The following is a 20,969-nucleotide window of genomic DNA, read 5'->3' as shown; positions in this document are numbered from 1 at the left end:
GCCCGTTTCTACGAGATATTAAACCCCATATTGCTTCGCCTTAGCGCCCTCTCCAGCCTCACCATGTAAATCATAAGCAGCAGCGGGGATAAAGTACACACCTGTCTCAGTCGCTTGTTGACATCAACTTTTCCTCTCTCCTCATCCCTTCCCATTCGAGTGTTTTTTTCTAGGCAAATCTCTCTCGCGAGCTGTATAAAGTCGTTGCCTAAGCCTTCCAGAATATGCAATAAAATGTTGCCGTGTACGCTGTCATATTGTTACGTAAGAAGACGCAGATGAAAAGCTATATACAAGTATATTTACAACGTATTACGCCGCACTTGGCCAAGAGGCAACAGCTCGCGCTAGCCTCCAATCGTCGTCGTCGTCTTCTTACTGCTCGCCTCTTCGTCATTGGTAATACTATTCCGTAGACTACCCCCGGCGGCAAAAGCGCCGTTCCGGAGCGACTAAAGATCGGACTCGGAAGCAGTGTAGTAGGGCTTGAGCCTACTGACATGCACGACATCACTAGATGCCAGAGGAGAGGACGAGGTTGAACCCACAGGAGCGATTTCGTAAGTCACAGGCGTCACCTGGCGCAGCACGCGCTAAGGCCCTGTGTGTCGCGAAAGGAGCTTCCTGAAAGTCCGACGTGACGAGAGGGCGACCACAGGAGCACGAGCGCACCAGGCGAAAACTGTACGTCATGGTGGCGGGCGTTGTACGGACGCTGCTGAGGGGTTTGCGAGTCCGTCAGTCGAGCACGGGCAAGCTGGCGTGCATGGTCGGCAAGGGCGATGGCGTCGCGTGCATACTCGCTTGTTGAGATCGAAGCAGGAGGAAGTGCCGTGTCAAGGGGCAAGGTCGGTTCGCGACCGTAGAGTAGATAAAAGGGAGAAAATTCGGCGGTGTCGTGCCGGGAAGAATTGTACGCAAATGTTACGTAAGGAAGGGCAATGTCCCAGTCGTGGTGGTCCTTGGAAACGTACTTGGACAGCATATCACTAAGAGTACGGTTTAACCGCTCTGTCAGTCCATTGGTTTGAGGATGGTATGAGGTAGTGAGCTTGTGTTGAGTGGAGCAAGAACGTACAATGTCGGCGATAACTTTCGAGAGAAAGTTACGACCACGGTCAGTGAGAAGCTGTCGCGGGGCGCCATGACGTAAGATAATGTCACGCAAGAGAAAGTCCGCGACGTCAGTGGCGCAACTAGAAGGGAGAGCCCGCGCGATAGCGTATCGGGTGGCGTAATCAGTTTCGACGGCTATCCATTTGTTCCCAGAGGATGACGTGGGAAAGGGACCGAGGAGGTCCAATGCAACACGAAAGAACGGTTCCACAGGGATGGTGATCGGCTGGAGATGACCGGCAGGTAACATCTGAGGTGTTTTCCGACTCTGGCAGGTATCACAGGCAGCAACATAGCGTCGGACGGAGCAAGCGAGACCAGGCCAATAGAAGAGGCGGCGGACGCAGTCGTACGTGCGGGTTACCCCAAGATATCCTGCAGTGGGTGCGTCATGCATCTCAAAGAGCACAGTCGGTCGTAGCTGCTTTGGCACGACAAGAAGAAGATCAGAGCCGTCAGGGAGGAAGTTCCTTCGGTACAGAATGCCGCCCTGGAGGACACATCGGCGAACGCATGCGTCGGTGGGTGTAGAGCACAGACGCTCGATAAGTGCTCGCAGCGATAGGTCTCGGTACTGCTCATCGGCCATGTTAGCGAAGGCAGACACATAGAAAATGCCGTTGGCGGTACTACTGTCGGCGTCGTCAGGCTCGTCTACCGGGTAACGAGACACGCAGTCAGCGTCCTTGTGTAGTCGGCCAGATTTTTAGATGACACTATATGAATATTCTTGGAGGCGTAAGGCGCGGCGACCAAGTCTTCCTGTAGGATCTTTCAGTGAGCATAACCAGCAAAGCGCGTGATGGTCTGTGACAATGGAAAGGGTCGGCCATATTAGTATGGGCCGAACTTCGCAAAACGCCCATACTACGGCCAGACACTCACGCTCAGTGATGGAATAGTTGCGCTCTGAGGGTGAGAGGAGCCTGCTGGCGTAAGCGATAACACCGTCGTTGCCGCGTTGGCGTTGTGCCAGTACTGCGCCAATTCCGTGACCGCTGGCATCATTACGCACTTCGGTAGGTGCAGATGGATCGAAATGGGCCAGAACGGGAGGCGTTGTGAGAACGTCGATTAGATGCGAGAATGCAGAGGCCTGGTTATCGCCCCATTGGAAAGGGGCGTCTTTGTTCAAAAGCTCGGTTAGTGGTCGTGCTATGGCCGCGAAATTTTTCACGAAACGACGGAAGTACACTGTAAAAAATTTCCGTAATTTTACGGAGGATTTCTGTCATTATACGGAGAACTGCAGATAAAAATACGGAAAGTATGTCATATTTCAAAAATACGGCAAAATCTGCCGTTAATATACGGAAAGTGCTCTCCGTATTCAGCTTTACGGACATTTTCACTGTAATCATATAACGGCTATACACTGTATTGGACGAAACAGAGAGAATTCCGTATTTTTGTTATCTGAACATCCGTATATTGTGAGAAAATTTAAGCTGTCTGAATGAGCGCTCGTACTCATAAAGTTTCAGCTAAGAATACTTTATTGAACACGCAAACTGTACGCATTATGAAGACGCGTACAAAATGTGAGAGCTAGCCTTTTACCAAAAGCTGCAATGACAGATCGTATAAATATATATACGCATCTTCTATTCCGGTCGCAGTTTGCCGCGCATGTGGGCTTAGTAACGCTGATCATATTCGCAAATGTCTGCGTGTTCTCGCAATGTTCTCAAATGAAGTGCTTCGTAGTTAATAACACAGCATATATGTTTAAGTGAATGAAGAGCCGGGGACATACGTGCATACGTAAACAAGCTTGCGGCACTCAGGTGCTGGTGCACTGGGAATGACATTGGTGCTCTATACGCCAAAAATTGTGCGCACTCTAAATCAGTACCGAAACGCAGGGAGTGGTATAATGACCCTAACTGCGTTTACATTTTGCAACAAATGGTCTCGAAGGGGACTGGCGACCAAAGATCCAAGTACAACGGTCGGAGGAAATTTTCGAATGCGGCAAGCAATTAACCCAAGTGTCAAAGGGCACTGCTGAACTGCAATGTAGTTGGTTGAACTCATTCCCATGATATTTACAAAATATCTCGTCTCTGACAATAGCTGCCCATTCATTGAGACAAATCGATTACGCATAATCTTCACTGTTCATGTGTTAGTTCTTGCGATAAGATGTAAGCGCAAACATTTGGCGCTTCATCTTGAAACAAGACCGGTAAGCGCGCTCGTTCTTGTACGGTAGAATAAAGAACGCGAACATGCACCGACATGTGTGTAAACTACTGGAAGGTGACTGAAGATGAAGGACCTATTACCGTGCTAGTACTGTGTATACTGTCAAAAAGAAGAAAAAAATAATACGGAAAGAAAGAATGCCCAGTGCCGAGATGTAACGATTCAAGCTTTATTTCTTTTTGACCTAGGATGCAACACCATTAGTTCCATGTGCTTTATGCATGGGTAAGGTTATGACACAACTCATTATTTACCCGTTCATTACACGCACCAACCAGCCCAAATTATCCCTGTACTAGAGCTTATGGACGCATCGCAGTGCACTGCTTTGCATTTCATTGTAGCACAGGGGTTTGCTATCGCCAGTAGCGAATGCTTTGGTTGACCTCTCTGCCTTTCTGCTTTTTGAATTCTCTCTCCCTTTGTATAAAACGCACTAACTTGTGGGAGAGAAAGCGTTCTCCTCTTTTAGAATTCAATTAATTGTCAAGCAATTATATTGCAGTTCCAGTAACTAGAGCACAAATGCGAAAACGAAACCGATTCTGTTCGGTTCTCCGCGCTCAGAGTGAGGCACCAGGGGGCAGCGCGCGCTGCGCGTCGGTTAGGAGTGGCGGACGGAGGTGCACATGTGTAGTCAGCCGGCATTTTTCGAGTTGTGTTGTAAATGTTGTTAATTCGCCGTAAATATCTCTTGATTTGTGCTCAAGAGTGGAGCAAGACCCCAAGGAAGAGAGATTGACGCATCGGGAGCGAAGAACAGAAACGATGGATGGTTACGCTGCTTGGGTCTCGGCACGTTCGAATTGGCAAAGTTCCGAATTTGTCGCTGTGTTGTGTGCGCTTGTGCGCTCGTCATTTGCCGTCATCGCGCGGAGATATTTGCGCTGGATGTCTTTCACTTCGTGTACAAAACTCTGCACGCTGCGGCATCGAAGAAGTTGTCCTGTGTTTGGGTGCACGTATGCGCTTGGACACGGATAGCCTGCTTGCTCTCAACGGGTGTTCAACAGTCTACGCACGCTCGTAACTTGCTCGTGAGGTAAGCCCATTTTAATCTTATTTGGTTTGCATAACGTAGGTGTTAAAATGATGTGTGGTAAGCCGGTGTCGCGAACAGAAATATTGTTTCAAAAGACCACTATGCAACGTCTTAGGGCAAAAATGACGCATGAAGGGGGAAAGGGATCACCCTATCTTTACAGATCGATTCCAGTCGTAGCGCGATTGGCTCGATCGCAATTTCCGTGAGGTACTTCTAACCTTTTGTTCACTCGCGTTAAAAGCGTAGAATAAAACTGCGTTCAGTTGAGCTCTTGTATTGACGCTTGTATTGGCTTGAGAGCATACTGTATCCGATACACGAACTTCAGTTAAAATACGGAAATAAACGTTCGAGGCAATAGCAGTCGCTCACTACCTGTGATCGTTACTTTCTTGCTTGGGTGCACGTTTTAATTGTGACCAGAAAAAAAAGTTCTTTGCTCTGGCTGCCCTGCTGTGTTTCCTCGGTGCAACTTTTTGCGGTGCAGCAAGACGTGTTGCTTCGAATGATGTCTGGGCAGTCAAGGCATTCGTGTCAATAAGCAAGCAGTAAACGCGGTATCAGTGCGAAAAAATTTGGACATACAAGAGAAGCGAATGGTATCATCATAGACCCTTTTATTTGACGAATAATTCAGTTGTATTACTAAAGCGGAGAGTGGATATGCATGAAAGCCAGATTGTATTGATACTCAGCAAAAACAAGGTAACTTATCATTACTAATCAATCCTTTTCTTTTACTGAAAGGCAAGTTGCTGTTGTGCTGGAGCTGAGAAGAGGTCTGCCGCCTACAATGGGTCCATCTCTCTCAAGTTATTGCAGTATTGTAGCTCACAAGGTGAGTGGATTTTTTTTTTCTCTTAGCTGTTTGCCACCTGAATCATGACCATTTACTTAGCTGTGTAGGTGATCACTGTTAGTGACATTGGAGTGCTGGTGGACCAGCACTCCTTAATGATTGCAACGCATATGACAGAGTGTAGGTGTGGCAGTATGCAAAGGTGTTAATCTATAAGCCAAATTAGGTTCTTTGAGGTAATATGTTAATATATTGATGACATTGGATTGTGGTCTAGCAGGCAAAAATGCTAAACAATAAATTTTAATTTGCACTTGGTAAGATGTGCAAGCAATTCAGGCTGTTATGCATGAAATGGGACATTTGTAGATGTCTTCTACAGTGCTGCAGACCTGAATTGCTTCAGAGTTGAGTGATACCACCATAATTTCTCTGTAGAGCATGCAGCGCAGTTTAGCATTGGGGGAGGCTGGCATCAACAGGCGTCTACTTACTGTGAAGTTCAAGTGAGGTGTTACTGTTAGGGTGACTATATATAATTTATGGTTTAATTCTAATCTTGTGTCAGGCAGACATAGTTTACCCACTTGGTTAAACAGTAGAGATGTAATATCTATGTATACAAGTATTACCCATTCATTTATGCCATTTAGACAATGGCAGAAATGCGTGGGTAAAACTTGTGTACACAGACAATACATCACTATTGTTTAACCAAGCGGTGCCCCTGCATGCTAAATTTTACAGGGCTATTGTTAAGTAATGTCAGCTTTTGTTGTACCATTAAGGCACCTTTTATATTATTACAGATTACCACCATTGTGCACCATCATAGTGTGATATTTACACTAAATGTATTTGACTTTGCTATAAAACCCTGCACAGCGGTGCGTCGTGAAATTTTTTTCTATAGTTTCTGGCCTCAGAATGCACTTCACGTTATATTCTTGTTTGCAACAAGACTATAATGCAGGTTTCTCTCCTTATGTTTTGTGGCACTTCAAACTGCGGCGAGCTAAACCACTGGGCAGCAATACTGGAATCGCTACTGCGTGTGGAGCTGTCTTCAAACACACACAAGGAATACGTCATTGCTTTTTTAGCACAAAACAACGGACACAAGAAAGACGACAGAACAAGGCGCTACTCTCAACTGACATCACTTTATTGCGTCCCTCCTTTGTAGACAGCAGAATCTAGAATTACAAGCGCTGTGAACACCATGTGCAGGAACCACCAACATCTGATCAAAAAAGCACACTCACGCGACAGAATAAAAAAAACACATATTGAGCACTGTACAAGGTTAAAGAAAGCACACTAATGCACTGTGACCCCAATGACTGTATGAAGAAAACTTCCGATAACTCTCTGGCGGTGGTATCACGGCTCTTTTTCAAAATCGTAGTATCACGAAATATTGAGAACCTAAGCGATCCATACCAGCAGGCACAGGTTCCCATTTGGCTCAACATTGTAAAATATGGAAGTGTAAAGCCATGTTTTGTGATACTACGATTTTGAAAAAGTGCTGTGATACCACCGCCCGAGAGTTATCAGAAGCTTTCTTCATACAGTCATTGGGGTCACAGTGCATTAGTGTGCCTTCTTTAACCTTACGCAGTGCTCAATATGGTTTTTTGGATCCCGTCGCATGAGTACGCTCTTGTGATTGGTTGTTGGTGGTCTCTGCACATGGTGTTCACTGCGCATGTTCTTCTAGATTCTACTATTTATAAAGGAGCGACGCAATAAAGTGATGTCAGTTGAGTGTAGCACCTTGTGCCGGTCGTCTTTCTTGTGTCCATTGTTTTGTGCTTAACAAAGTATTTATGGATTCACACCAACTAGCCCGCCAACACATTGTGTTGCGGGCACTTCTTAAGTACTGTCTGTCCAATAACCTTGGTGGCATGGAAGCGCCGTCCACTTCTATGCGTTGCTTTCTGTTTCATTGTGGCATCACATCACATAATAATCATAATGTGTATGTACATTTTCCAAGAGACCCATATTCCTACCCTTTTGTTATATTTGCTGTCGCATTATTTATGTGCAAATGACCAGTGCTCCAAGCTCCATTTTATCGCAAAGTAAACTACTGGTACCTAAACAGTTCTGTATATCGGAAAACCAAAGCTGAACTGCCGCACAGTACCAAGCGGCAGCCTTAGTGCAGTGTCAAGTAGTCAGATTTTATTGGTCATGCAGAGGTGCACAGGATAGCTCTTTATTACTTGCTGAATAATTAAGCTGTGTGAAAACTGAGTATTTATGTAGCTTCAACCACATGCTATTGGCCATTGCTCCTGCCCTCATCAATTGTAGAAGATTATCACGGCATTTCCTATTCTCTTTTTCCTTATTACAGTGGGATTACTGCATGCATAAGTAAGAAACGGATCACATAGGCAATCGAAAGCCAACAATGTGTAAACTTTGTGTAAACTGATTGTACAGTTTGACGACCCAGAATAAGCAGAAATACACCATAAATTATTGACAATTACCTTTTACTTGACACAGGGCTAGAGCATACAGTAAGCATAGTGTATGCTCATACGGTGCAACATCAATTTAAATTTTAGTGTAGCTTTACAGTGTACCCTTCTATTGTTGCATTTTGTCAGAGGAATGGTAATGTTTCGCGTGTATAGCAACTAGACTGTCTATATACAGTAGTAAAAATGTGCGAACTGTATTTGTTAATGATTTGATAGAATTTGTGGCACAATAAAGCCCTACAATCAACGCACAGTGATGTGACTTTCTGTGCACATGTTGCAGGTTCAAAAAAAGTAGGGTGGAAGCTGTTGCCAAGGTTCCGACCAGAAAAGACAGCCAGTATAAAAGGGTCCACGCCACTGATCTCTACTACAGGGGATGAACAGCACATCGAGCGCCCTCGACTAAAGCCGGCCTTGTCCCGGAAGTTGGTGCTTCACAACTTTGCGGCACCACTTTGTTGCATGGGTTTGTGGCATTTCTTCTCCTAACATGCCTGCCTGATGTGCCATAAACTACCCAAGCAGTGTTTCGAGGTGTCCAGAATTTTTCCATTGTAGTGTCTACAGTGTCGCTAACATAAGTGGCGTGCAACGGAAACACTGGTAAATCAGAAAAAACTTGATGTAAGAGAACACTATCGTATACGGGTTCAGATTGTCATAAAAGCGCTTGCCAGACATGTAGAGACCTCCTAAAATGTGAAAAACCACGAAGAAAAGTTTTACGGCAGCAATATTATCTGATCACACGCACTAGTTAGTCCACCATATGCCCTGCTTCCAGGACAAGCGACTGCATGACATAGCATTTCCACTGGCTACACCTGCATCCGGTGCGGTGTGCTGCATCCAGCGAAACATGTTAGAAATCAGTGGTGCACAGTGTTTTCTGTCCCCTTTCTCGACGCTTACTGAACACATGTTAAACTGTTTCCAAAGCAGAAAAAGAGAGGGAAAGGGCTCTGAACACATTGCATTTTAAAGTGGCTGGTACTGGGTAACGCAAGTACTGTGGCATAATAGATTTGCACCAGGCAACCTGGGCACCCAAAAAGGCTGCTGTTTACTTGCAAATGGCCAACGTATTGCGAGCATGTTGAAGTTCTTTTTTTATTCTCATCGCTTATTTAGCTAGTGGAGACAGCTTTCACAACTGAAGAAGCCTTGGAAGCATGAAACATTTCACAAAACCAGCTTCAATATATCGTGTCTGCATCACAATTTCGTGGCTGCATGAGTGAACCCTCTGGTTAACACGTAAGAGAGTTCATGATGTTTGCCATGCATTATCCACTTTATTTACAGGTCAACCCTATCTTGAGATTTAAGCTGATGTTGCATTTAGAGAAATTATGGCCGAGAGCCAGCTTTTGAGAATACAGATTGAGCTTGACAGATTAAACGCCAGAACAAGTCGTTGAGGATTTCAGATCAAGAATCTTCAAAGGCCAGTTCATTTAGTGGTGTTAATATTCTGCTCGAAGTTGTTGATTGTTACGTTCATATGGTGCCCAAGCATTGCGGTAACAACTTCACTTGGAGTACATAGCAAGGGTGTATTCAATGCAAGCTGCTGGCTTTTTTTCTGTGTTTTCAAAAACTGGTTTCTTGTTCAATTTAAATTTTCAAATTTTGCATTGTTTATTAGGTGTTGTGTCCTGTTTCCTTTTCCTGCAGCTTCTTAGTTAAACATCTGAATAGTGAACACAACTTGACTTTTTGCTTGATTGTCTAGATTGCATGCCCTCGATGCAAAACAATTTCACTTCAAAACTGCTTGTACCATACTGAAAGAATAACTTGAAGCAGCCATGGCCATCAATAACACGCAAGAGATGATTATGAAAATTTTAATATTGTTTTTTGATCTACAGGGTGGCTTAACTATCATGCACCAAGATTTAGAAATATGTAAATGCGATGTAACTAGACAAAATGAAGGTAATGTTTGCCATCGCTTGAAGATACTCTGATTATTTTGTGCATTCTGCCTAATTACATAATTCTTAATTAGTTATTAAATATCTCAAATAATTAAATGAAATGTGTCAATCAAAAGTTGTAGAGCAATATGAAAGCCTCCTGATACACTTTTTTGTTACTGTTACTCATTGTGTGCTACATAAGTGTTTTTCCAAGGAATAAGCCTGCGAATACACATAAAGTGTCTTGAGTGGCCAGTCATGTGTCAGTTTTGTGGTGCAAAGCCATGAATGCAACTTAAATGGGTTCTTTTAAGAAAAAGACTTAGCTCAGCAAATTATCTTTCTTTGTGCAGCCTGTGGAGACAAGGTTTCTTAGACATGGCCATGGCCCTCAAGGAAGATGCCGAGGCCACAGGCAGTTCCTCCAGTGACCGTGAAAAGGTCCCCTGGGGCACAAGTCTGGTTTGGCACCCCCACCTTTCTCCTGCAGCTTTTCTGTCTACTTAGCTAACCAGGTGGGTGAATGATGGCAAAGGGAAAAAAGAATCAACAGCATCAAACACAGAACTTGCTCAAGCTCAATGCATTTTTGGTGTGAAGTTTTTCCCTTTTCATTTATCAAAAAACGGGTAATGGTCTTCATACGGACACCTCTTTCCCACAGAGAATTAGCAGTAAAAAAAGCAGCTTATGAAGGCTTGAATATTAGCTAGGATGATGTGGCATGATAGGATAACGATTATGAATGTTTCTAATGAAGGTAGTGGTAGTAGAGTGAATAATCAGAGTTTATATATACATTAAAAGACATTTCGTTCAAATGCCAGAATTTTAAATCATCCCAAATAATTCTTGTGTTTGATAGTCTATGCACATTGAGTGACAGTGCTTCTTGATGCTTGCTTCTTGCTGACATCATTCTTATGCTGCATAATTCACCTGTTATAAGTTCCCTATTTCTCCCGTTCAAGCAACTTTACATTCATCATAAGAAACCTCGTAGATGAATTCCAGAAACTTGCTGATGAGATTAGGGGGCGGCGTGTACTCCAGGCTTAGATATGCATTCAAGAGCCTCATATCTTGCAAATGTTAGAAATACTCCTGCTAAGCAAGTTCTTGGTGTCATACAAGGTTATTTGCAAATACGAATTTGCCTAAATTTAGAAAACAGTCAATCTAAAACATGTCAAGCGATATCGCTGACGATACACACACATTCCAACTGAACTAAATACAAATAAATATAGCACCAAATGCAGAATCATTAGCATGATGCCATTCTTTCAGTGGAATAAAATCTGTCCTGCGTTGTAAATCTGGAATCCTTTATAATCCAGACTACTAAATACTTATGCGGGTTGTGACGTAAAATATGCATGTATTTATTCCTCGTTTTTCTTACTTTAAGACCCGATAATGCTTAAACAGCAGTGAAAGAACTGAGATCACAGTACCTAATACTTTATGTTGCTCCAGAAATCTGTTTCTCTGCCGATCGCAGCATTCGACACTAACAACAAGGCACATAACACTTAGGTTGGTGCTATTCACTTTGATTGTTTGGGAACGAAACCCATAATGTACATGTTATGGCCCTACGTGTCATTACGTTTGAACAATAAAAAGTTAGGGGTTTGCATTTTGCAAAACTGCATGGAGGTTTTTACTGTGTGCAATTAAAATTAGGAACCTTCCCAGTTCATACTAAATGCATTCTCCAAAGCTTTAGGTTATACAGGTGCACTACTTTACACAGAACACACTCTTTTCCCTCGTCACGGCCCACACTCTTAGGCAGAGCTACACCCTTTGAAGTGCCCCTTCTTCCACACAACGATAATTGTCATCTGCCTTTATGCATTTCCTTTCTTTAACGCTGCGAGCCCTGTGCTTTGCAGTAACGAACGGCATGCGCGTTATCAGCATGATAGCATTCCCGACAGCAAAGTAGCGGGCGTGGCGTTTTCAAGAAAGGAAACGCATCAAGGCAGATAACGATTATTGTTGTGTGGCAGAAGGGACACTCCAAAGGGTGTAACTTTGCCTAAGAGTGCAGGTGGTGATTCAGATTCTTCAAAGGTGTTTCATTGTATGGGATGGCACATCGCGCTTCACTTATTTGCAGAATATTGCATTCCAATTGTGTCATATGAGATAAATCCATTAGAGAGCTTTAGCTTGCCCTAAATTTATTACAGCTGTGTACTGGTAAACTGGCCGCAGCTTGCAGTGCTTGTGGAAAAACAATTGTAACTGCTATATTATATGTAACTGCTAGTGCACAGGCATCGGCAGCAGCAATGGTTAGGGTACACTTGTTTCTTCTATTCTAGGGTATGCATCCTCCACCAGAAAGTAGTTTTTTTCGTCTTCCTCTTCTACCATATTGGAATGTGAAATGGGGTGCAATTTGTAGGGTATACTCTTGCACAAACTTCATGAGCATTTATTCTTGTCTGTGCCACAGATCATTGTTGCTACCACTGTAAAAGCAGGGTGCCTGTTTACAGCACCCGTAGGGAACAATCTGTGAATCTTTAACGAACAGTAAGGATAATGAATAATCGAATAATTTTTAGTAATTTTCAACACATTTAGCACTCTTTGCTTTCCACTACGGTGTTTTTCAACCTCTAATGTTAGCACAAGGTTTGACTGCAGGATGTCATTTTGTGTGAAAGAGTGCACTTGTGCGCATAACACCTCATCGTAAAGATTCTGCTGCACAGAATGTCATTAGCTTTTGTATGCATTGGTCACTATCTCACAAACTGGTTGCTTCTTTGTTAGTTGGAATGTAGCATTTATGTAAAGCACATTTGATGTTCTAACAAAAAGCATTGTGCCCTCTTATCCCCTAATTCTCCTCACTTGATGCCTAGTCTTGTAATAGCATGGTTGACACCATGAGAGTCAGTGTGCTGAATAATTGTGTCTGGTGGGGTAGGGGGTGTACGTTAACTTAAGCAACTTTTCCAGACGACTTGAATCAATATTGTGGAATGCTGGTTTTTCAATCACTGTTACCAAGTTTCACTTTGGTTGTGGCAACAAGTATAATGTAGTTCGCTAGCATTCCTGCCAACACATATAATGTGCAGGCATCTGTGTTGAAAAAAAGACCAGCTAATGGTTTGCCAAGAGCTAAGGTCCATTTAGACCATTAAATTTTGAACTTACACCGGTGGAAATAAATGGTGAATGAAAGCACACCCAGAACTGGCCATAATATTTTCTTCTATATAACACTGCTGAAACTTTGAAATGCATTTGAACTGGCTTGTCTAAAAATGACCCATTTCCTTGTTCAAGTAAGACAAAGGTTCCACAGGAAGACAGAAACTTGAAGCTGTCCACAGCAGCATGAATATAAACAGCGCTCGACGTTTTGCAATCTTGCACCTGGTTATATTATCTATCCCATTTTTTTCCCACAGGCTGTTCTTTACTGTTTTATGGTCATACCCAGTTTAATTTTAATGTCCCTATTTTTTAATATTTGGTTAATACATCTTTTCATCGGCTTTCAACCAAATATATATTGATCTGGTTAAGATCTCTTGCAGTGATCTTAACCAGATGCATCTTGATACAAAATTTATTTTCCTTAATTCTTCGTTTTCCTTTTCCAAAAGTGCAAACTGTTTATCTTGATACCTATTTTGTCTTCTGGAAAGATTAGGTCTACTGGATTAATGACTGCTCACATGGGTACATCGTTTTCTGTTTTGGTCACCCCTACTCTTGGCAAGCACTGACAGCATCGCTTATAACCGCTCCATCACAATCACCACTGCTAAGCACACCCTTCCTTCCTTTATTTTAACGCTTTGGCTTCTCTTGACCTATTATATGCACCAGTTACTTCTCCCCCAATGAGGCTAGGGGCTGTTTGATCCGCACCGATGGCACCGGCTGTTGGAATCTCAGCGCTGCCACCAGCTGTCGGAACCTCAGTGCTGACACCCGTTGTTGCAACCGGACCGTTGGCGCCCGTTGTTGCAAATGGGTCGCAAGCCCCAAGGGTAGCGTTGGCCTGGCGGCCTGGGGCACACTGGAAGCATCCGAAGGTCCCAGCAAAGCATGAGGCGACTGCTAACAGAACAACTTGTTTATTCTAGCATCGCAAAGAGCGGGCGGTCAGGTCGACCGAAGTAGAGAGACGGGAGAGCACGTTACTCAACAGAAGAAATCGGAGCCTCTCTCCTGGCGTCCGGGGGCAGCTGCTCTTATACTCTTGGCGTCGCGGGCAAGAAGGAAGGTCACGGGACGACACCACGTGACAGCAGCGACGGACGGACTGAGAGACACGTTGGGACAAGGAGGTGACGCATCAGCCGGGCCGGCGTCGGTCAGACCTCCTCGCTTCACACTGGGGGAGCTCCTCTCCCCGGCTGCCGCGCTTTGACAAGCGTGGGCACACACACACACACACGCACACGCACACACAAAGACACGTGGCACTGAACATGCCGGGATGCGCTCGGCGGGGATGCGTCGCGGTCGCTCCGAACGGGCCAAAATGTCCGCCGCTTTGAACGAAGCCCCGACGTCCGTTGCATCCGCGCCGGCCATATCGCGCGTCGTAGGCGAAACGTAACAGACCGCCCCGCCGGGGGAGGGAGATCCCGATAGTCAGGGGACTGCATCCGCTGTCCGGAGGGATGTCGCTCGATGATGCTCATAACCGAAGTCCGTCGTCCCTCGGCGTTTCTTGAGCGCAGCGCACCGAGAAGGCCTCATTCTCACGTTCAGGTTCACACAGGACACTGCAAAGTGACTTCGGGAGAGTTGCCATTTTTCTCTCGTTCCCAGCAAGCGTTAGAACTACGCCGAAACTCAGCCGCTCAGTCAGCAAGCACGGCACAACCCTCACTAAGCCATGCCAGGCTCTTTCCCCTTTTATACTACTGCCCAGTTCCTTACAGTAGTCTATAGCAGCACTCAGAACGCGTCCACAAATCGGAAAATTGCACTAGAAAGCACATCATCACTTTGAAACACTACACAAAAGCAATATGTTAAAAATCCTGCCTCAGGAAGAAAAACATCAATAACAAACAATTTTGAGGCTGATTCCCACGTTAGGGGCTTCGACTTAAGCCATCGGCGTTACCGTTGAGACTCCCCTTTTTGTAACGCACCTCAAAGGAATATTGTTGCAAAGCGAGGCTCCAGCGCAGGAGGCGGCCATTTGTGAAAGAGATAGTCTGCAGCCATTGGAGAGGGCAGTGATCCGTTTCGAAGCATGCGAAGCGGAGATCGCAGCGAGCGACCGTACACGAGCTCAACTGGCGAACACCCCGTAGCGGCATGCGGCGCGGTCCCTAATGCAAACATCACCCCAGGCAGAAACAGCTCCCAGTCAGTTTGTTGTTCAAACCACAATGCTCTCAACACGCGCTTCATGACGGAGAGGAGCTTCTCAAGGGAATTCGACTGTGGGTGGTACACTGAGCTGTGTAACAGCTTTACCCTACACCTTTCAAGAAAACTTGTAGTCAAAGCGCTAGTAAACACTGTGCCCTGATCTGATTGGATTTCCGCAGGAAAACCAACTCGCGCAAATATGGACAGCAGTGCATTGACTATCTCAACTGAGCTGAGTTCTTTAAGCGGCACTGCTTCAGGGAACTTTGTCGCTGGGCAGATCACAGTCAAAATGTGTCTGTACTCCGTGGCTGTTGGCGGCAGAGGTCCCACTGTATCAATAACGAGCCGTCTAAAAGGCTCCGTAATGATAGGTACCAACTTCAACGGCGCCCTCGATTTGTCCCCTGGTTTGCCCACCCGCTGACAGGTGTCGCATGTCTTCACAAAGTGGTCTGCGTCCCGAAAACACCCTGGCCAATAGTACTCTTGCAAGAGACGGTCCTTAGTTTTCTTAACTCCTAGGTGTCCGGACCACGAACCCCCATGAGACAAGCGCAACAGATCCTGACGGTAGCACTGAGGCACGATCAGCTGATCGAACTCCACTCCCCTGCAGTCTAGATACTTCCGGTACAGGACCCCACCTCTTTCCACAAAGCGAGCATTTTTCTTGGCGACACCTTCCTTGACAATGCAGCGTATGTTTTCTAGACTGCCATCCTTCTTTTGCTCGGCTATCAAAGCCGCCCGGCTGACTTTTAGCAACCTATCAAGTCCGTCTGACGTAGGCGCGGTGAGCAAATCTTCAGATAGCTCTTCTAACTTTCCCGTGTCGGGCATTTCCTCTCCAGTATCTGGTGCCTTTAACGCTACAGGCTCAATTTTATTCAGTTCGGGCGTGCTCTGAATATCAGCTTGCTGCGCCTCTGACCCTTTCTCATCGTTCGACAACGTCGGCCCCGCAACTACCGCCTTTGCAGCGAGCTCCCGAACCTTCGATCTGGTTAAGGCCTGAACGCTAGCCTCACCAAACAAAAGCCCCTTCTCGCGCAGGAGGTGATCGGACCTGTTCGAAAATAGGTACGGGTACTGGGGGGGCAGCATAGATGACACTGCCACCTCCGTCTCAAGTGCTCCGAAAGGTCCTTCAATAAGCACTTTTGCTACGGGCAGACACACGCTGTGAGCTTCCACGGCTTGCTTGATCCATGCGCACTCGCCCGTGAACATATCGGGTTCTACGTAAGAGGGGTGAACTACATCCATCGTAGCTGCGGAATCGCGAAGCACTCGGCACTCTTTCCCATTCACGAGGAGGTCTCGCATGTAAGGCTCGAGAAGCTTCATGTTCTCGTCAGTGCTGCATAACGACAAAAATACGACTTTTGTTTTTGTTTCTGGACACTGCGCCGAAAAATTACCCGGCTTCTGACACGTATAACAAACGCGCGCTTGCCTCGTCTGGAACCGCTTTCTGCGTTCGGCTTTGGTTGCCGCCGTCTCCTTACGTTCGGTCGGACTGCTTTCACTCGCATCCGCACTACGTGTGTCCCCCTTTGCTCTCATGGGCGTGAACTTCGGCCTCTCAAACTTGGAGCCAAATTCACCCTTTTGACCGTCCTTAGCTCCGCGAGCCCGACGCGTCACAAACTCTTCGGCTAGCTCAGCAGCTCTAGCCACCGTACTAACGTCTGGCCTGTCCAAGACCCAGTACCGCACGTTCTCAGGTAACCGACTATAAAACTGTTCCAGCCCGAAACACTGCAGAACTTTCTCGTGGTCACCAAACGCTTTCTCTTCTTTGAGCAACTCCTGCATGTTTGACATAAGCCTGTAGGCAAACTCTGTATACGACTCACTTTTGCCTTTCTCATTTTCTCGAAACTTCCGACGGAACGCCTCCGCTGACAGCCTGTACTTTTTTAGCAGACTCGATTTCACTTTGTCGAAATCCTCTGCCTCCACTCTCTCCAAGCGAGCGACTACGTCGGCCGCCTCGCCGGGTAACAAAGTGAGCAAGCGCTGTGGCCACGTTTCCCGAGAGAACCCCTGCTTCTCGCACGTTCGCTCAAAGTTAACCAGGAACAAACCAATGTCCTCTCCAAGCTTAAACGGCCGCATTAGGTCAGTCATTTTGAACAATACCCGTTCTCCTGCACCGTGTGCCTGACTTCCATTACTAGCGCGTTCCATCTCTACCTCGAGACGCTTCATTTCTAAAGCGTGTTGACGGTCGCGCTCTTCTTTTTTCTCCCGTTGCTCTCGTTCTATCTGTTCTTTACGTTCACGCTCATCTTTCTCTTGTTTCTCTCGCTGTTGCTGTTGCTGTTCTTTAAGTTCGCGTTCCTGTCTTTTTGCCGTCTCCCTCTCCTCAATGGTCTCAAGGCATTCCGACAGCTCGTCATCCTCTGCTCCTAACTCAAGAATAGCCCTTAGCAGTTCTGGTTTTCTGAGTTTGTCTGAGACATCCAGACCCAACTCTCTTGCAAGCTCCAACAATTTCGGTTTGCGCAACGACTTCAAATCCATGGCTGCTCTGAATGCTGCTTTCTCTACTGCCTACTATTGTCTTGCCGCAACTAACCCGGCAGCAACGACAACCACAATTACCAGCTCTGTTTCTGACACTAACAAAAGCCTGGCAAAACTCAGAAGAAGAAAGTCCCGCACTCACCAAACCACGCAGCCAAGAATTCAGCGCAGTCGTTCCGCTGCAGGCAACCAGTCATCACACAGGGCTCGTTGCACTGCTCCCGCATGGTCGTTGTGCTGCTCAGCATACAGTCAACCGCATATCTTCGCTGCTGGCCTCCGTTGTCGCGATCTCACCGCTGGCAACCAGATGTTTGATCCGCACCGATGGCACCGGCTGTTGGAATCTCAGCGCTGCCACCAGCTGTCGGAACCTCAGTGCTGACACCCGTTGTTGCAACCGGACCGTTGGCGCCCGTTGTTGCAAATGGGTCGCAAGCCCCAAGGGTAGCGTTGGCCTGGCGGCCTGGGGCACACTGGAAGCATCCGAAGGTCCCAGCAAAGCATGAGGCGACTGCTAACAGAACAACTTGTTTATTCTAGCATCGCAAAGAGCGGGCGGTCATGTCGACCGAAGTAGAGAGACGGGAGAGCACGTTACTCAACAGAAGAAATCGGAGCCTCTCTCCTGGCGTCCGGGGGCAGCTGCTCTTATACTCTTGGCGTCGCGGGCAAGAAGGAAGGTCACGGGACGACACCACGTGACAGCGGCGACGGACGGACTGAGAGTCACGTTGGGACAAGGAGGTGACGCATCAGCCGGGCCGGCGCCGGTCAGACCTCCTCGCTTCACACTGGGGGAGCTCCTCTCCCCGGCTGCCGCGCTTTGACAAGCGTGGGCACACACACACACACGCACACACAAAGACACGTGGCACTGAACATGCCGGGACGCGCTCGGCGGGGATGCGTCGCGGCCGCTCCGAACGGGCCAAAATGTCCGCCGCTTTGAACGAAGCCCCGACGTCCGTTGCATCCGCGCCGGCCATATCGCGCGTCGTAAGCGAAACGTAACAGGGCCAGTGAGATATGCAAAATCCAAAACAACACAGCCAAGGAAAACATTTGCTACCCTAATGACAAGCACCTATGTCGAAATGTTGGCTACAGCAACATCCCTTGTTCCAACAATGTTGATCTACTTACATGTATTTCTAACACCGAAGTTACTGCTTTGTCGTGTTCTGTGATTATACTTTTTTGCCGCTTTCTTTAAGAAGGATATTCACGAATACTATTTGTTTCTCCTAACAGCAGCAAGTTTATCCTTGCAAGCGTTTGGAGTCAAGAACAACTTTCACCAGGAAGAAGTGCGAGACGAGTGATTGAAGAAAATAAAGTTGCTTCTGTGGTCTAAGAACTTGAGGACTGAAATGTTGCAGCTTTTTGTATATATGCTATGCAGTGCATTCATATCACAAAGTGCAAAGTGTTTCATCTCTGCAGCCATGTCAGTGTGTTGGCAAGACAATTTTCTCAATGGTGATCTGCTGCTTTGACTATGAGCTGCCTTCATGACATTTGCATGTGGACAAAAGCACCCTGGAAGTGCGAGTGATGACCAAATTGCATTTCTGCTCAAGACCGCTGAAAACAGTGGGTCACGAATGCACATTCTCAACGCAGATGGTGGCACGGCTGATCCCAGCAAATAGCACTCCAATAAAATTCGGTCGACTCTCGCACGTCCTGGGCAATTTTGTCCCCGATGGCACATTCTTCGAATAATGGATATGCTCTGCAAGATGAAATACGGGAAGCACCTGTACTTTAACGGATATAGTACAGATTTAGCATACGGAGTCTCTCGTTTTCTGAATACGGCAAGCACCTGTATTTTAACGGTTATAGTACAGATTCAGCATGCAGTGTGTTCCATTTTCTGAATACGAGAAGCACCGTACTTCAACGGTCATAGTACAGATTCAGAATACAGAGTCTTCCGTTTTCTAGATACTGAAGCACTCGTATCTTGTATTACGGTCTCTCTTTTACAGTTGTCCGTTCTACGGAAATGACCGTTCTTAATTTACGTTCCGTTTCTGAATACGAGAAGCACCGTACTTTAACGGTCATAGTACAGATTCAGAATACAGAGTCTTCCATTTTCTAGATACAGAAGCACTCGTATCTTGTATTACGGTCTCTCTTTTACAGTTGCCGTTCTACGGAAATGACCGTTCTTAATTTACGGAAGAGTGTTCGGTCACAAATTACCAGCAAATGTTCTGTAAAGTAAGGAAAATTTTTTTTACAGTGTAGGAACAAAGGCCGATGAAGCTGTGCACATCCTTGACACACTTCGGAACAGGGAAGTGCGTAACAGCATGGATCTTGCCTGGGTCCGGTTGCACTCCGTTCGCGTCAATGAGATGCCCAAGGACGGTAATCTGGCGATGGCCGAATGCGCACTTCGATGCGTTCAGTTGCAGACCGGCACGACGAAAAACGTCCAGGACTGCCGAGAGGCGCTCGATGTGCGTAGCGAACGTTGGGGAGAATGCTATAACGTCCTCCAAGTAGCACGGGCATGTGGACCATTTGAAACCGTGAAGAAGGGAGTCCATCATGCGTTCAAAAGTGGCAGGAGAGTTACATAGACGGAAAGGCATCACTTTGAATCGATAAAGACCATCCGGAGTTACAAAGGCAGTCTTCTCGCGGTCGAGATCATCCACGGCAATCTGCCAGTAGCCCGAGTGGAGGTCAATAGAGGAGAAGTAGCGAGCACCATGGAGGCAGTCAAGGGTGTCATCGATCCGAGGTAGGGGATACACGTCCTTTTTTGTAACCCTCTCAAGGTGCCGATAATCCACGCAAAAGTGCCATGAGCCATCCTTCTTTTTTACCAGTACAACGGGTGACGCCCACGGACTACATGGCGGTTCTATAATGTTCTTGGCAAGCATTTTGCGAACATCTGCGTGAATAACTTGACGCTCAGCCGGTGACACTCGATACGGGCGGCGATGAATAGGAGGGGCATCGCCAGTATTAATGCGATGTTTAACAGTGGTAGTTTGGGCCAAAGGATGATCGTTAATGTCAAAAATATCGTTGTAGGAAAACAGGACACGGTAGAGCTCAAGAGCATGCTCGGACAACATGTCGGGCGCAATCATTTTCTGTAAGTCGGCGATGGTACAAGTTGTCGACTGCGATGGTAGAGGAGGATCGGCTGAATTGTCGTCTACCTCAATAGATGCCATTGAGTGATCCTCGAATGAGCAAAGCTGGGCCAGAGACATCCCGCATGGCAGCACTTGTGTCGTCAAGCCAAAATTGACCACTGGCAGGCAGACGCAATTCGCCGTAATAGATAAAACGGTATGAGGTACCGTGATCCCGTGTGTAAGGAGGACGTCTTGCATAGGAGCCGCGATATAGTGACCGTCGGGCACTGGTGGGGATGACACTAGGTCAACGTAAGTCAGTGCAGAAGGTGGCAAGCGAACGAAGTC

The 20,969-nt window shown here is 46.4% G+C and overlaps 1 protein-coding gene and 1 long non-coding RNA gene across 2 annotated transcripts in view; one reads left to right on the top strand and one right to left on the bottom strand.

Moving 5' to 3' along the window:
• The window catches only part of LOC135902292 (chitinase-3-like protein 1), an 830,286-nt gene that overhangs the window by 690,389 nt on the left and 118,928 nt on the right, over positions 1-20,969 (bottom strand). The gene's annotated exons all lie outside the window — the stretch shown is intronic.
• Positions 5,140-18,830, top strand: LOC135902288 (uncharacterized). The gene is made up of 4 exons (XR_010564477.2): positions 5,140-5,207; positions 7,956-8,141; positions 9,954-10,115; positions 18,763-18,830. It is a non-coding gene; the product is annotated as an uncharacterized lncRNA (long non-coding RNA).

Source organism: Dermacentor albipictus, chromosome 6 (genome assembly GCF_038994185.2).
Source record: "Dermacentor albipictus isolate Rhodes 1998 colony chromosome 6, USDA_Dalb.pri_finalv2, whole genome shotgun sequence".
Classification (NCBI taxonomy): domain Eukaryota; kingdom Metazoa; phylum Arthropoda; class Arachnida; order Ixodida; family Ixodidae; genus Dermacentor; species Dermacentor albipictus.
Note: the sequence above shows the minus strand (reverse complement) of the source record. Positions and strands in the feature narration are given on the sequence as shown.